Here is a 14,921-nt window from a genome sequence, read left to right on the forward strand (position 1 = left end):
GATACATTTTTCCTTGATTTACCTGTTACCTGAGAATACAAGTATTTTGGAAAACGTCAACATATGAAATGTTGGTGAGTTCATAAGTAATGTTTGAAAAATAATGATTTGTATTGTTTTGAAAACCACCAGAAAATCCGATATTTTCTGAAAAGAGTATCGTATAAAAAGTGTGAAGATCCATAAGTATGCTTGTTAATTTCTATAAGTGTGAATAATTGTTAGATTTGGTATGCATCATATAGGTGTAAGTGTTGAATTCCCTAGGAAAACCCGATGTTTTCCTAATACTTTAAATTACGTGTCTTATGTATTTCTGTGCCGTTGCGACGTTTGTATTCGATAATTCCAGGTGACATTGGATTAATTATGGATTGTGAGTCGTCATAAACACGCATTAATGAAAAATGACTAGTTTACAACTATACAAACGATCCCTTAGGCGTCGTCTGTACTACTCACATAATCCAACCACCCTGACTTCTCATAGCCCCACAACCGAGGAGAAAAGAGGGTGCGAAGCCCCCGTTATTTCCATAAGTCGTTCAAGGCTATCGTGAATGCGAAAGGCCCTTGGCCTGACTCGCATTTGAATTCTCGACTTTACTAGCAGTACCAAAGGACCCTTGGGGCCCAATAGCACAAAAGCCATTGAAAGTCCTTTTACACGGAATTAGATCATATAAGACCCAATAACATGTAAGCGCGTTTCCTTCGGGCCTAAAGATCATGTCATTGGGCTAGCTAGGCCCAACAAGCACGTTTTGAAACTTTCGGGCCCAAAGATGGTGTATTGACTTCTCGTGAATTTCCGAGTGTGTATTGACTTCTCGTGAATTTCCGCGTGTGTATTGACTTCTTGTGATTTTCCACGTGTGTTATGACTTCTTGTGATTTTCCGCGTGTGTATTGAAGTATCATTGTTTATTGGTTTTTGATTCGTTATTGATTCGAGACCGAATCAATCCGTTTGGTACCGGTAGCCGTGGTACTCGTATTTTATCTTAAGGGATTTATTTTTAAACATTAGAGTTTTTCTTTTTGATGCCCCTTCTTGGATAAAATTTATACTTTTAACCCTTTATATAAAAGTATTTCCATTTTAGCCCTTAAAACCATTTTTTCTTGACACTTTAGTATCAAAACTTGTTGAAAAGACATTTTCAGCCCAAATTTACTTGATAAACAACTTAAGTCCCTCTAAAAATGAAATTTTCTCGGTTGAAACCCCCATTTTCGCAACTTTTACAATTTTGGCCCAAAATGGAAATTTTTTGCATCTTTGGTCCCTTTTTAATTTGAAAAGCACTTTTGACCCATGAAATAGATTTGGTACATTAGTAATCCTCTGTTTTACAGAAAAGTGCAGTTTCAGCCCCTCCAAATCAAAAATCTCGCAATTTGGGGCTTTATTGGGCCGAAAAGTCCATTTTTGGCCCATTATGTTTAAAATTCACATTTTTAACCCTTCAAAAGTGTAAATTTTCAGAAAATGCATATTAGAAACTATTTAGACTCATCTCAACCTTCAGAATTTATATGTTGTCTTTTTGGGCCCCTTAAGTTTGTATTTTTAGCATTTTAGGCCCAAAAATGGGTTTTAAGTCCAAAGATGTTCATATTAACCAACTAAGTTATTTTTCTAGACTTGATTAGTGTGAAATGGTATAAGTTATACTTATTTCATCCATCATATTGTAGATCTCGGTTTTTAGATTATTGTGGCTAGTATAAACATCACAATCACACAAGATCATACATATAAGCATAAAAATCACACAAGGCATACATATACTCATAGATGTACACATTTGCTTGTATTCTCCCCCACAAAACTTATAAAAACAGAAAAATAGGGGGTATGCACCTTGAGTTGTGGTTTCGATTTGAAGAAGAAAAGGAAGAAAGTGAGGTGATTTTCTGCCCTAGCAGCACCTTGATGATGATCTCAAATTTGAGGTGATTCTAAGATACAAGATCATGATTTCATATGAGTTAAGAAGAGATTTTTGGATAGAACAAGGAGTCTAGAGTGTGGATTCAAGCATCAACTTACCTAGATGATGATTTTTGTGAAGAATCCTCCTTGCAAAGTCCTTGAATCTCGAAAATATGGAGGAGGTATGGGAGAGTTTTCTTGAGAGAAAAGTAAGTGAAATGTGTGTGTGTGTGTGTGTGCTTGAACTCGGCCAAGAGCAAGAGAGAGAGGGAGAAAAAGAGTGGCTAAGCTTGGAAGTATGTGAGTGCATGGATGTTTGAGTTTTCATGCATGGATGTCCCATGAACAATTGTGAGGTGTCGCTCCCAAAGTTAACTCCTCTTTCTCTTGGGCTTGGGCCGAGAATGGGGAGGGTGAGAGGAGGTTTTTGGGCTTTTTTCCCTTAAGCCCATGTTATAGTTAGGTTGGATGATTTTTGGCCCAAAAAAAATATAAATGTGATTTTTATGCTTTATTAGGCTTGATTAAGTTAATTATGGTCCAAAATCGTTCATATAATTAATCTATTTCATTCTAGGCCCAATATGGCCCAAAGTATTGAATTAATTGGAAATGGGTCCAATTAGAGCCCATTCAAGAGTTCTAAACCCAAGATAGCCAAATTTGGAAGCTTATTGGTCCATTGGGCCCAATAAGGAAGTCCTAGTCCAAAATGGACCTAAACAAGAACTTCTAGGGTTTCCAATTGCTTGTTAACTATTTGTAGTGCCTGTATGGTGTATTTGATTGCAATTTTTTTGTCATAGAGTAAGCATCATACATGCTCTTATGTTTTTTGGATTCATAATTTGACTTAAGTGTTGTAGTTACAAGGCACAAAAATTTTTGATTGTGACACAACATACTCACAAACCCTTCACCACCTTTGTAATTGAATTAAGTATAATAATAGAATAATTTCATATCTGGCGACTCACGCGCTACATAAGGTAACCTCGCTCTTATTCTTAATTACGAAGTGTTAAATGAGAAAATTAATCATATATATTTCATAAGGGGGCTCCTAAATAAATTTATTCAAAAATTTAGATTTTTATTATACTAGAGTAGTTATTGTAATTGTAAATGAAAAATAAACTATTAATTACACTTAAAAATGAAAAAAAAGGTGTTCATGGGTAGTGAACCGACAATTCATTCTTTTAATATGTTTTTTTTGCACTATTACAAGAACAATGATTTGTTTCTAACAACATCCAAGTATAATTTTAAAAAAATTATTGAGAAACAACTAAATAAACGAAAAAAAATCATTAAATTGAAAATGGATATCGAATTTCGTCTATATGAATCATATGTGATTATATACACGAGAAATATTATTGAATAGAGAATGGGAATTTGTTTTTATAAATATAAGTGAAATGTGATTAAATAAATATAATTTACATTTAATTAAATACACTAGAAAATTCTTGAATTGAGAATGACTATTGAATAAAAAATTAGAAATTAAATATTGTCCATATAAATCATATGTGATAAATACATATAATCGTATGTGATTATATATATATATATATATATATATATATATATATATATATATATATATATATATATATATATACATATATATATAATCAGATATGATTTATGTGGACACGATTCATTTTTTCATTCTTGATTTAATAGTTGTTCTTGTTTTTCTTAATCACATGTGATTATATGTGTCTAATCACATATGATTTGTACACACACAAGATTCTTTTTTGTGTTTTCGATTCAATAGTTGTTCTTTGTCCACATTAATAATATGTGATTAAATATATACAATCACATATGATTAAATCCATGAAGAAAAATTATTGAATAGAAAATGTGAAAATGAATGTTGTCAATATAAAACATATGTCATTAAATACATCATATATATAATCACATGTGATTATATACACGAGAGCAACTTTTGAATCAAAAACATGAATTTTTTTTGCTCCACATACATCATATGTGATAACATTCATATAATTACATATGTTTAAATAAACGAGACCAACTAATAAATCGAAAATGCAAAAATGAATATTGTTCACATAAATAATTTGTGATTAAAACATATAATCAGATGTGATTGTATATGTCTAATCATATATGATTTATGTGTATAAGATTTATTTTTGTTATTATCGTGTATTTAATCACATTTGATATGTATAAAACATATAAGCAAACAAGAAGCTTGTCCATATAAATCATATGTAATTAGCTACATATAATCATATATGATTAAATACATTAGAAAAATTATTGAATCAAGAACACTAAAATCAATCATGTCCTCATTAATCACATATGGTTTATGTGAGAAAGATTCTTTTTCACGTTTTCAATTTAATAGTTGTTCATTGTCCATATTATTCATATGTGATTAAATACATATAACCATATGTCGTTAGATATGTATAATCATATGTGACTATATGTATCTAATAATTTATGATTTATGTCGAAAGCTTTTGTTTCCATTTCTCAATTCCGTATAAATCATATGTGATTAGATACATATATGATTTATGTTGACATAAATTATATATGCCTAGATACTATAATCACATGTGATTAAATAAATGAGACCAACTATTGAATCGAAAATGAAAAAGTGAATATTGTCCAAATAAATCATATATGATTAAATACATATAATCACATGTTACTAGATGTATCTAATCACATATTATTTGTGTGGGCAAGTTTCATTTTTGCATTCTCGATTCAATAGTTGTTCTTGTATTTAATCACATATAGTTATATTAATCTAATCACATACAATTTATATGGACAATATTCGTTTTTCGTTTTTTATTCAAATTTTATTTTCATATATTTAATCACATGTGATTATATTTATCTAAACATATGATTTATGTGCACAAGATTTGTTTTTGCGTTCTTGATTCAAAAGTTGTTTTTTGTCTACATTTTGAGTCAAGAACGCAAAAACAAATCTTGTACACATAAATCATATGTGGTTAGATACATATAATCACAAGAGATTAAATACATGAGAAAATTATTAAGTCTAAAATTAAAAAAAAAATCTTGTGTATATAAATAATATGTGATTAGATATATATAAAATAACATGTGATTATATGTATTTAATCATACATGATTTATGTGATTAAATACGTATAATCGAATACGATTTATGTGATTAAATATTATCCACATAAATCATATATGATTTATGTGATTAAATAATTATTATTTGTCCACTTTAATTATCTATGATTAAACACATTTAATACATGCGATTATTTGTATCTAATAACATATGATTTATATGAAAAAAAATCTTTTCTATATAAATCACATATTAGTAGATATATATAATCACATGTGATTATATACACAATAGCAACTATTAAATCAAAGATATGTAAACAAATCTTGTCCTAATAACTCATTTGTGATCAATTACATATAATCACATGTGATTAAATACACGAGTCCAATTATTGAATTGAAACTGCAAAAATAAGTATTGTCCACGTAAATCATATTTGATTAAGTACATATAATAATATGTGATTATATGTATCAAATAACATATGATTTATGTGGACAAGATTCATCATCACGTTATTGATTCAATTATTTTTTTTTCAACTTTAATCATATGTGATTAAATATATCTAATCACAAGTGATTATATATATCTAATCACATATGATTTATAATGAAAAAAATAATTATCCATATAAATCATATGTGATTAGAAACGCATAATCACATGTGGTTATATACACATAATGACGGGTGGTGGTGGTGTGTGGTGATGTTTGGTGGTGGTAGGTGGTGGTGGCGGTGAAGGTTGGTGGGGGTGACATCTAGGGTGGTGGGTGGTGGAGACGGTTATTGGTGATAGGTGGTGGTGGTGGTAGGTGAGTGGTGGTGGGGTTGTGGTAACAAGTGGTGGTATTGGTGTATGATGCTTTTAATGGGTGATAGGTGTGGTGGTGGTGGCAGGTTGTGGTGATGGGTGGTAGTGATGGGTGTTGGTGGTGGTGGTCGGTAGTAAGTGGTGGTGGTCTTGGTGGTTGTTGGGTGGAGATGGTTGTGGCGGGTGGTGGAGGCAGGTGGTGATGGGTTAGATAGGTGGGGGTGGTAGTGGTGGGTGTTAGTGATGGATGTGTTGGATTAGTGTCTAAGTCCATAACTATTTTGGTATGTACTTGACGCAATGGTGCATGGTCCTTTTGGGTTGCCTTCACCAAAGCAACTTGATAGGATGAATTATGGAGAGAAAGGATTAAATATGATTTATTAATATATTATGGGAATAATATATTAAAGGAGAAATCATATTGTTTAATTAATATTAGTCAATAATTAATTGGTAATTAGTTTTGTGACTAAAAGAGATTAATTAAACTTAAGGGACTGAAATTGTAATTATAAGATAATTGCAATTTGGGCCATGGATTGCCTTATATTATAAGGTGGACGAATTCTATGGGGGAAGCCCATATGAAATCGTCCAAGGCCTTAAGTAAAAGGCTCCATGGGTTTCTTAGGGCTTAAGCAACCAAATTAGGGTTTCCTTGTTAGATAACCCTAATAGCCTAACTATATATAGATCCCTTAAGGACCAAAAAACGGGGCTAAGCTTCTTGCTAGAGTTTTTACACGATTTTGGCAGCCTCCATCCTCTCTCCTCTTCATCCTCTTGCTTATGGTGTTTGTGAACCATTAGAGGAGTGACACTTGTGACTCTAAGCCTTCCAAAGACAATTCAAGGAGGATTAGGATTGTTATTGCTGAATAACAATCAAGGTGTGTTCTTAAACCTAATTATATGTTAATATTGATTTCCATATGCTAGAATTAGGGTTTATAGTCTTGGATTCAAAGCATGTACAATAGAGAAACCTAGATCCAAGCATTAGGGTTTGTATGAGCACATAGGATGTCTTATGACCAAAACCCATCAGTGGTATCAGAGCCTAGACTGGTTTCTATTGTATTGATTCTGAACATGTTTGAAAATTTTGATTTTTTGGATTCTGGAGGCTGGACTCGCCGAGTCCATGGCTGAACTCGCCGAGTCCATGCAGACTCGACGAGTCCAAGCCTGACTCGACGAGTCAACTTGTCAGATGGAGGGTATTTCGCGATTTCTTGCTGTTTTTGCTTATGGATTGTTACCTTATCATGTTAGATCAATATTAATCCGATTATATGATATACTTGACTATATTTTTGATCTAATTGAAGATATTTATCAATTAATAAGATAATTGTTTTCTTATAAGATAATTGATTAATTATTTTGACTAAATTGATAAATTGTTTTGCAAGAAATCATTAAATAAATCAAATATGGATAATTATGTGATTAAATGTTAATTTGAATTATTTTTTATTTGATCCTTGTTGTTATGAAAAGTTTCATATTTTGCCCTTTAGGTTTTATAGTTTAAATTTGAACCCAAAAGTTTTGTTGTTTTGAAATTTAAATAGTTAAAACCCTAATGTTTTGAAAAAGGTTTCAAAAACTTGCCCTCAAGTTTTGGAATTTAAAATTTTGGATGAATAGTTTAATTTGATGTATATTTAAATTATAAACCCTAATGTTTTGAAATGTTTCAAAACGTGCCCTCAAGTTTTGGAATTTAAAAGTTGATTAAAAGTTTAATTAGGAATGTTAAATTCTAAAACCCTAGTATTGTTTTGAAAAGATTCAAATCACACCCTTATGGTTTTATTAATTAATTAAGGTGTATAATTAAAAGAAGTTTAAAAATCCATAAAATTTTAGGTTTACAATTTAATTGAATTAAAGGTATAATTGTTAAATTTAACCATATAGTATTTTAAAAGTGTTAAAATACAGCCTATACTATATATAACATTAAAAGTCTAGCATTATATATATGTATGAGTAAAAGTCAGTCTTACCGTTAGTAGGCCTCATTCACGAAGCTGGTCTATAAGGGGTGTTTAAGGAAATTGCCTATAAAATGGAGATTGAATGGGTATCCACTCTTACCCACCACACTCTTGACTAGTGGAGGGTCGTTAGCCGAATGGGTAGGATGGGACAAAAACCTTCTATTATAAGTATAATAAAAGTAACTAAATGTTTTCATAAAATTCCCAATCTTAGTTACTTAGGCAAAAGTGAATTGATGCAATTCCATGAAATTACACTTTGTGCCCTTGCGAAGACGTTTGTGGAGCGTGTGTGGTTTACCGGCACACTAACTGGTTCTAAGCAAAGGTAGCAAAGGGTGACTCAATGTTTGTCATAGTTAGGTGGAGCGTGTGTGGTTTACCGGCACATCGAATAGGTGACTGTAACATGTGAGTGCACCATGTAAGTTTGCATGGTTATTCACACCCGCTTTGTGATCCTCGACATCCCAGTCACAAACAAGAGGGGCATATCGAGATTTAAACATGCCATTGAAAGTTCAATGAATCTCAAAGGATCTAGGAGTTTTCATAGATTTAAAATTTAAATTTCTTTTTCGTTTTTCGTGGTGGAAATTAGTGAATCGTCATTCACTTACCTTCAAATATTCTGCAATTAGGGTTACGACATCCCTCTCCCGAGTTGTGGAATATTGTGTTGGGTCCTAGCCTTAGTATCTCATTTGGGTGATTTACTAAGGACTTAATCAATCAACTAACTTGAATTCGTTTTCTCCCGTTTTGTAGATGTCAAAGTTCGATAACTATGGTCTTCCCAAATCCCGTGGAACAAGCCTTCCACATGAAGATGATATTCCACGATTCGATCGAGGAACAAGAGATCATGCTTCACTTCCTCCTCCTCCTCAAATTATTCTCCCTAACCCACAAGTTCAAAGGCTTGAAAAGTTCAAAATCACTCAAGCCCTTTTGGCAAGTAAACATAAAGAAGGAAAGACGGTGTGTGCACACGTCCTAGGGATGAAGTCACACATTGATAGGTTAAGAATGTTGGGATCCGTTGTCTGTGAGGAGATGGCTGTTGATTGGATTCTTCAGTCACTTCCTAACTCGTATAGTAAGTTCGCAAGAGAGTACTATATGATAAACTGCGACGTGACCCTTATAGATCTCACCTATATGCTTATTGCTGCTGAATCAGCAATGGTTTGGCGCAATAGAAAAGCAAAGTTGATTGGTGAATCTGCCTTCAAGACCTCTATGGATATAGACAATGGCAACGAAAGACATGCTATGATCGAAAAGTTTGATCATAAGAGAAAGGAAATGTCTGAAGTAGTTCCATGTCCTGTTCCAATAGAGTCAATTTGCTTTTATTGCCAATAGAAAGGGCATTGGAGATGAAGCTGCCCCATTTACCTAAGAGATCTAAGAGATGGGAGAGTCAAAACGTATGGCTTTGCTTTAGGTAAAATCCATTGACTAACTCTTTTAAGCTTCATTCTAGATTCTTAATTCATAATGTGATAAGATTACAATTGATGTCTTGTAAGATCGAAGAAAAGAAAGGAAGCTTAAGGGAAGAAGTGAGCAGAATCTAACCGTGAAGGAATGGATTTCGATCGCAATTCTCGAAGATTAGATTCTTGAGCTACTACTTAGAGTTAGAATTAGATCGCTAAGAAAGATGTATTAGCATAGTTTTTCAATGAATTGCATTGTAAGGACAAAATTTTTCCGCAATAAAATAAATTTTGATTTTATATTATTTATTTATCCTTGCAATGGCGTATATGAAAAATTGATGTTAAAATGTTTCTATTATTAGCAATAATGAATTTGGTTCTTATTATGTTATGGAAAGTCGAGAATTTACCAAATAGGGAGAGTTTCTCATCGCCCAAGTTTCAATTGGACAGAAACTTGGAATCATGCATCTTGGTTGCACGATGAATGAGAAATTTCATATTTGGAAATTAGACTAATTCATTGACAAAGTGTCAAGTGAAGGACTTGGAGATCAAGTACACAAAGTTGCATATTGATCAAGTCCACCATAAGAGTAACCAAGATATTCGTAAATATGATTATACTTATAAGATTAAGTGTAATTCGGAATTGATTAAAAAGGGTTTAAATCAATAGCAAAACGAATAAGAAGAATCAAGTAGGTAGAAAGATAAATGTTTCTCCATTCTAAGAAGAAGGGAGAGTACCTTTTATGCTTTATGATAGGTCTTAACGATTAAGAACCATATCTCAATTGATCCTCTAAGTGAGTCTTAGTACAATTGTATGTCTAAGAAGAGGAATCAAGAATTGAAGAAATTGTTAAATCAATAAGTCAATCATACTTCGTTCCAAAACAAGTCTTAAAGTTAAGATTGTGACATTGAGTGAAAAAGTATTAAGAAGGTTTATAACATTCATTAAATGTGTTAAGTTGTGATGTCTTGGATAAGACAAAGACCAACTAGGACCAATTTATGAAGTGTTTTGATAAAAGCTACACTAACTCTTGAATATTTGTTTGTCAAGAAATGGTTATTGACAAAAGAATCTTATATGTCAAGGAGTCAGTGGGAGTCTTAATGGTCTTGAAAGGTTTCAAGAACAAATCAAATAAACCTTAATGATCATCACTAGCACACGAGTTGAGGTTTACAACCTATCGTGTTGACAATATTTTGATTCTGTGCTGTTCCAATTAAGTTAATTATGCATGTGAGTTCTATGAGTTCTCATTTTGAACGCATAAAAGGCAAAACACCTTAATCAATGAAAGGTACATTGATAGGAAAGGGTGAGCTGCTTAACTACTTGGAAGACATGGTGGGCAGTTGTGCTAACATAAAGGCAAGAAATCAAGATTAAGAAAGTTCGGTCCATATGAGTTTGAATTTGTCGTAAACTTTGGTTTTAACAAATTCACATGGATAGGAACACATACACCGCTCAAATGTAAGTGTCATAAGATTTCCTCCTTTATGAAAATGATTGTGAGTAAATGCTTTCACTAAGAAAGATTTTAAGAAGATAGTGATTGTAAAATTGCATTCTCGAATTCAATTATGGTTACAGTATCCCTTTCCATAATTTGAATTGTGAGGTTTGGCAATTAGTCTTAAGTGTTTAGAAACACATATGAACTATCGAAGGCAAAGGTGTATAAGTTCAAGAAGCCTTGATAAAAGATTATCAAAGCACTAAGTATTAGAAACATGGACTTAAGAAATTCAACAGGTATTATTTTTCTGAAAGTTAAGATGTTTATGAATACATGTCAAAGCTAGTGGGAGCATAAGTGTTATGTTTTATAATAATCATCATGATAGTGGGAGCATAAATGTTATTATTGTATGATTATTAAGGCACGTATTGCAAAGTTGGCAATATTAATTATAGAAAACAAGAGTCATTCTTTGCAAAGTTGTAAGGATGGAATAGTTGTTTTGCTATAATTAAGGGAGAGAATATTATGCTTCATTTCAAATCTAAAGGCTTAGGTTGTGGAATGTTAATAAAAATTAGTTAAGGGTACATAGTGTGTTCTTAAAATTTCGATTATGATTACGAAATTCCTCTTCACAATTCGAATTTTGAGAACATAGCAAATAAAACATTATGCGTCGTGTCCCATACGCTTCGGGTATAGGATTGATTGCAAATGTTTTAATGTTTGACCATTCTAAAATTTTCCAAATGTCTAGCGCATTTAGAGGGAAAAGGGACTAGAATTGGTTTTGACTAAAATAATTAAACAACTATCAAAGGACAATCCAAAGTTCGACGAGGATTGGTCGCTTGTGAGTAGTTGGAAGTATAGTATTGGAAGATATGGAAATGTTCTCATATTGGATGGACCATATCGACATCATTATGAATAGATAAGATTCTATTAAGAATGAGTTTTCATATGGAAAATATGGAAGCGTGTCCATATTGGGAATTGAATATTAAAAAAATCTATGACTAGATTAGAAACTTTTATGCAAAAGGATGTTCAAAGGAATGTACTTTGAGAGAGAGACATCATATCTAAGGAATTGTCTTGTAATAATCTCCGATAGAGGACTTTGTAATATCATTGGCAATAGTCTTTGTGACTTTGGTGCAGTGACATTACGAAAGGTTCGTTGCATAAAGTGTTAGAATCTAGCATATTCTATAAGTAGCAAGAATTTGATATTCTTACACTTATGAAAAAGGATTTGGAGTTGTAAAATGAGAATGATTGGAAATGTGTTCAATTTGTCTATTTCACAAAAGTAAGAACCATAGGTAAACATTGTGTGCATGCTAGGTGCATGGGACAAGTGTAATAATTCAAGTAAGAAGTTGATTACCCGAAACGACAAATAATGAGTAATCAATATGGTGATAAATAAAAGGCGTTTTATTTATACTCAAAGGTTTGAGGCCATATGGGATAAGTATTATTCTTGTGTTTCACATTTGCATGTTTTGACTTCCAGAATAATTGAGTTTATTAAGAATAATCGAATTATTCGAACGGGCCATAGTCATTCATATGTTGGAAGTAGATATGAATGAAGACTGTCGTGAATTGGTGTGTGGATTGTCTAGAAGAGTATTAGACATAAGCAAATGTTTGCTGCAACGTTCATGAGTGCTTTTGAATATGATTTGAGCATTGGATTAAACCCACGCTCACTTGGATCACTCCATAAATTGGATAACGAGTGATTGGTGAGACGATAACATCTTATATTCTTGAAACCGAGATGTGTGAGTTGTATCTTGCAAATCGGTTGCACATTGATAATATGTAAACGCACCAGTAACTTGGTGTTATAAAACATATTGTTGTGTGTAATTCGGTGGGTGAGTGAAAGCAAGCATTGTATCAAAGTTTATCCGTTCCTTTTATTCAAAGTAAAATAAAAGCGATATCTTTGGGCCCCTCGATGGTTTAGTAATGACAAACGTAAATGCTCGGCCGGGCTAGGGCTAATTTGATTTGTTCAATTAGTCTGTCGTCATAAATCGGAAATCGAGATATAGTACAAAGAGAATGATTTGAAATCATATCTCATATGATATCTAGAATGGAGGAATATATGATCCCTTATCTAAGGACACGCGTATCTGATATGATCAGAGTTGACAACGGCTTTAGAAAGCTACGATTGCAGATCAGGATCTGAAGTCATACGCAGAATAGTTGTTAGACTTATCCAAGTGGGAGACTGTTGGATTAGTGTCTAAGTCCATAACTATTTTGGTATGTACTTTACCCGATGGTGCATGGTCCTTTTGGGTTGCCTTCACCAAAGCAACTTGATAGGATGAATTATGGAGAGAAAGGATTAAATATGATTTATTAATATATTATGGGAATAATATATTAAAGGAGAAATCATATTGTTTAATTAATATTAGTCAATAATTAATTGGTAATTAGTTTTGTGACTAAAAGAGATTAATTAAACTTAAGGGACTGAAATTGTAATTATAAGATAATTGCAATTTGGGCCATGGATTGCCTTATATTATAAGGTGGACGAATTCTCTGGGGGAAGCCCATATGAAATCGTCCAAGGCCTTAAGTAAAAGGCTCCATGGGTTGCTTAGGGCTTAAGCAACCAAATTAGGGTTTCCTTGTTAGATAACCCTAATAGCCTAACTATATATAGATCCCTTAAGGACCAAAAAACGGGGCTAAGCTTCTTGCTAGGGTTTTTACACGATTTTGGCAGCCTCCATCCTCTCTCCTCTTCATCCTCTTGCTTATGGTGTTTGTGAACCATTAGAGGAGTGACACTTGTGACTCTAAGCCTTCCAAAGACAATTCAAGGAGGATTAGGATTGTTATTGCTGAACAACAATCAAGGTATGTTGTTAAACCTAATTATATGTTAATACTGATTTCCATATGCTAGAATTAGGGTTTATAGTCTTGGATTCAAAGCATGTACAATAGAGAAACCTAGATCCAAGCATTAGGGTTTGTATGAGCACATAGGATGTCTTATGACCAAAACCCATCAGGATGGTGGAGGCGAGTGGTGGTGATGGGTGGGGTGGGAGTGGGAGTGGGTGGGTGAGGGTGGTTGTGATGGGTGGCAGAGGTGGGTGGTGGCAGTTTTTGTGGGTGGTGGTTGGTGGTAGTGGTGGTTGGTAGTGATTATGGTGGGTGGGTGGTAGAGGAGGGTGGTGGTTGTGGGTGGGTGATAGTTATGGTGGTTGGTGGGGGTGTGGTTGTGATAATAGTGGGTCGTGGGTAGGGGTGATGGTGGCGGGTGGTGGTGATGGATGGTGTAGTCTAGGGATGAAATTTAGAACCGGAAAACCGGACCGGAACCGGAATCGGACAGGAACCGGAACCGTTAGAACCGGAATATATAGAACCGGTTCTGGTTCCGGGTTTACAAATTGGCTTTATCTGGGTTCCGGGTAATCCGGGTTTGGGTCCAACGGGTCCGGGTAAACCGGGTCTAAAAACCGGAACCGGTGTTTGGCACCGGAACCACTTTTAGGGCCGGAACCGGTTTTTGTGAAACGTTTAAAAGATGCATATCTCATTCGTTTCAACTCCGATTGACATGCGGTTTTTTCTAACATGTAGTTTAGAGTGTGTACATGATTTTAGACTATAAATTTGCCATTTTTAGTTTTATATTCATTGAGTTACAGTCCCTCAAAGTCGAGATATCAAAGCTGGAAGTTTTTAGTTTTTCAGTTTTTTTGTATTCAGTGAAAGTTTTAAAACATACATATCTAATTCGTTAGAAATAGGATTGACATGTGGTTTTTTCCAACTTCTAGTTTATAGTTTGTACATGAGTTTAGACTAGAATTTTATCATTTTTGGTTTAATATTATATGATTTACAGTCCTCTAAAGTCGGAATATCAAAAATAAACATTTTCAACTTTTCAGCTATTTGTTTTTGTACTTTGTATTATGTGAAAATGTTAACACATGCATATCTCATTCGTTTAAAGTCGGATTGACACGCAGTTTTTTCCAGAGTGAATTTTAGAGTTCGTACATGATTTTAGACTATAATTTTGTTAAT

Source organism: Lactuca sativa, chromosome 4, assembly GCF_002870075.4.
Source record: "Lactuca sativa cultivar Salinas chromosome 4, Lsat_Salinas_v11, whole genome shotgun sequence".
NCBI lineage: Eukaryota > Viridiplantae > Streptophyta > Magnoliopsida > Asterales > Asteraceae > Lactuca > Lactuca sativa.